Consider the following 3579-nt stretch of genomic DNA (forward strand, 5'->3'; position numbering starts at 1 on the left):
TCGCCCAGGCTGGAGTGCAGTGGCCGGATCTCAGCTCACTGCAAGTTCTGCCTCCTGGGTTTACGCCATTCTCCTGCCTCAGCCTCCTGAGTAGCTGGGACTACAGGCGCCCGCCACCTCGCCTGGCTAGTTTTTTGTATTTTTTAGTAGAGACGGGGTTTCACCGTGTTAGCCAGGATGTTCTCGATCTCCTGACCTCGTGATCTGCCGTCTCGGCCTCCCAAAGTGCTGGGATTACAGGCTTGAGCCACCGCGCCCGGCCATTTTTTTTGTTTTGTTTTGTTTTGTTTTTCAGACAGGACCCTGTCCTGTCGTCCAGGCTGGAGGGCAGTAGTGCCATCATGGCTCGCTGCAGCCTTGAACTCCTGGGCTCAAGCATCCTCCCGCCTCAGCCTCCTCGGTAGCGAGGACTACAGCAACCCTGAGCCACTGTGCCCCGCTAGTTTTTAAAACGTTTTTGTAAAGATGGGGATCTCACTATGTTGTCCAGGCTGGTCTAGAACTCCTGGGCTCAAGGGATTCTTACTCCTCAGGTCCCCCAAGGTGCTGGGATTACAGTCGTGAGTGCTGTGCTAGGCCCCAGAGTTAGTGTTCTTCAGCATCAAAATTGTGTACATCTGTTTATACCAGTTATAATGAGATTTTACATATTTCATCTTTGAAAATGTTTTTAAGATAGATACATACTGCCAAATACTGATCATCCATGAACATATGATTTAACTTGAGTATATTCATTGCTTGGAAGACAATTATAGAGTTCTGTTATATTCTTCTCTTGAAATTTGCACTTTAGCATGTCATTATATGGCAGATTAATCACTTCCAATTGAAGGTTAGGTGGGAACTCCTCAACTACACAGTTACAGGGATATTGAAATATAGAAATGTGCTTTGCATTTGCATAGAGGTCCAAAAATGCTACCAGAACTATAGATTGAGCATGGAAAATACAGCCACTGCTAATTTTGAGTAGGGGTGGTGATCTTGCTTCCTGTTTTAACTTTAGACAGCACTGAAAGTATATAAAGCAGCTTGATATTACTTGTGATTCAATGTGGTCATTGAAATGACTTTATGGTAGTATAAGTTATAGGTTACAAGGTTTTGCCTTGTAATTTTAGTTTGAATTCATTAAGTAATATTATCAAGTCTGCAGCAAAAGCTAATTTCCGAAGCCATTTGGTGTTTTACAAGTGGTTGGGGGTGGTTCTTTTCATTTAGAAAAAAATTTAATCTCAGCCCTGAGCTAAAAACAAACATCTTGATAAATCTTTACCGCTGTCAAGCCATCAAACTGCTGTGTGGTACGAAAGTCAGGATATTTAGCTTCTATTTCTGACAATAATTCATGAAACTGACAATGGCTAAGTTAAAACTGACAATGGCTAAGTTAACGAGAGCAAATGGAGCTCTCTGTTGGTTCAATAGCCTATGGCAGATCCAAATATTTTCCACAAAGTACCTGCTTAGCAAATTCCACTTGAGTTGTGCTGTGGTTTGAATGTGTTCCCCCCAAAGTTCACATGTTGGAAACTTAATTCCCAATGCTGCAGTGTTGGGAGGTGGGGCCTTTAACAGGTGATTGGGTCCTGGGTTAAGCACTCATTAATGGATTAATGGTGTTATGGAGGGAGTTAGTTTTCTTAGGAGTGAAGTAGTTCTTATGAGAGCAGGTTGTTATAAAAGTGAGCTTAGCTTATTCTTGCAGTCTCTTCTGCATGCATGCTCAGTTTCCCTTCACATTTTTGCCAAGTTATGATACAGTATAAAAGCCCTCACCAGAAGCTGTCACCATGCTCTTGGACTTCCCAGTTTCCACAACCATGAGCCAAAATGAACTTCTTTCCTGTATAAATTACTTGGTCTGTTTTCTGCAAACTGACTAAGATAAGGTTATATAAGGTTGATATAAAACCAATTGTAGTTTTGGCATTAAAAGTAATGGCAAAAACCACAATTACTTTTGTACCAACCTAATACTACATTAGGGTTTTCTTAACTTCTTTAAAAATATTCTTGCCTGACCAGGTGTGGTGGCCCACACCCGTAATCCTAGCACTTTGGGAGGCTAAGGTGGGCAAATTGCTTGAGCTCAGGAGTTCAAGACCAGCCTGGCCAACATGGCAAAACCCCATCTCTACAAAAAAATACAAAAATTAGCCAGGCGTGGTGGTGTGAGCCTGTAGTCCCAGCTACCTGGGGGACTGAGGCAGGACTCTAGTCTGGGTGACAAAGCGAGACTTTGCCTCAAAAAATAAATAATTAATTAAAAAATAAAAATATTACTTCCTGAAGTTGTTCTATTATACACAAACTCTTTATAAAAGCAAATTCTTCAGTTACTTTGAAATTTGAACTGACTCCTAAATAAACGAACAAAAATTGAATAGTATTGGTGGCATATGTTGACTCATTAAGAGCCAAACAAATGTACTTTAGTTGGATCCTTGTTTTCAGTTTTAATCTTTGTAGGAAATTCAGGTGTAAGAAATCTAGTCTGCCCTGTGTACTTGTGAGTTCTGCATCTGTGGATTCAACCAACCATAGAGCAAAAATATTTGGAAAAAAAATGGGTGGTTGTATATATACTGAACATTTACAGACTTTTTTTCTTTTGATTATTCCCTAAACAATGCAGTATACCAACTGGATACATGCTATATATTATATAGCTTTTACATTGTGTTAGGTATTATGAATAATCTAGAGAAGATTTAAGGCGTATAGGAGGATGTGCAGAGGTTATATGCAAATATGATGCCATTTTATATCAGGATTTTGGTATCCAAGGATGTCCTGGAAACAATCCTCCATGGATACAGAAGGACGACTATATTCCACTTCAAGTTTTCTAAGTTTTCTGATTGTTGCTCCCTCACAAAATTATCGTGATACTCTCTGGCCTGCATTCAGCTTGTGGGTGGGATCTAAAGTGAGTGGATGGTTTGGCAGGTTCCTTGCAGGTTACAATTAACACTCTAGTAGTTCTGTAAGTCAAAATTTCAGGTATGGTGTCATTCAGTTGAGTCTTTAGTTTTGAGTCTTGCAAGGACCAAATTAAATGTCAGCAGGGCAGTGTTCCATGCTGGAGGCCCTGGGCACGAAACTACTTCCAGTCTTATTCGGATTGTTGACAGAATTGAGTTCCTTGCCATAGTAGGACTAAAGTCTTTCCTTGCTGCCTGCCACCAATAACTGATCTTTGCTCCTTGTATTAGTTTGTTCTCATACTGCTATAAACAACTACCTTAGGCTGGGCGTGGTGGCTCATGCCTGTAATCCTAGAACTTTGGGAGGCCGAGGCAGATAGATCACTTGAGGTCAGGAGTTCGAGACCAGCCTGACCAACATGGTGAAACCCCATCTCTATTGAAAAGAAAAAAAAAAGAACTACCCGAGACTAGGTAATTTATGAAGAAAAGAGGCTCATGGTTCATAATTGCACAGGCCATACAGGAAGCAAGGCTGGGGAGGCCTCAGGAAACTTACAATCGTGGTAGAAGGTGAAGGGGAAGCAAGCACATCTTACATGGCAGGAGCATGTAAGATGCTTTTTTTTTTTTTTTTTTTTTTTTT

This window comes from Rhinopithecus bieti, unplaced genomic scaffold, assembly GCF_001698545.2.
Source record: "Rhinopithecus bieti isolate Rb0 unplaced genomic scaffold, ASM169854v2 scaffold_3947, whole genome shotgun sequence".
NCBI lineage: Eukaryota > Metazoa > Chordata > Mammalia > Primates > Cercopithecidae > Rhinopithecus > Rhinopithecus bieti.